Raw genomic sequence first — 316 nt, forward strand, 5'->3', positions numbered from 1 at the left:
TCCGCAGATGTTTCTGGGAGCGAGAAACTAGCGAAGGATTTCTTCTTCTTCTTTTCACGCCAGCCTTCGGGCCATAGTGGGCAAGTTCCTGAGCTGCTGCCGACGCCTCGGTTTCCTCTTCCTGCCGACGCTGGAGGGGCGTGAAGCGACGCCTTTGTTGCCTGCAGCGCCGCCTCTCGCAGCCTAGGAGACGCAGGTCGACCAGCTGGCGGTCAGGGAACGGAAGGGAAGGCGAGAGAGTGCGGGAAGACGCTTAAGAATGCGACGGGGAGAGGAAGGTAAGGTCTGTGGGGAGGGGAAAGCGGCTGGAGTTTGA

This window comes from Penaeus monodon, chromosome 28, assembly GCF_015228065.2.
Source record: "Penaeus monodon isolate SGIC_2016 chromosome 28, NSTDA_Pmon_1, whole genome shotgun sequence".
Taxonomy (NCBI): domain Eukaryota; kingdom Metazoa; phylum Arthropoda; class Malacostraca; order Decapoda; family Penaeidae; genus Penaeus; species Penaeus monodon.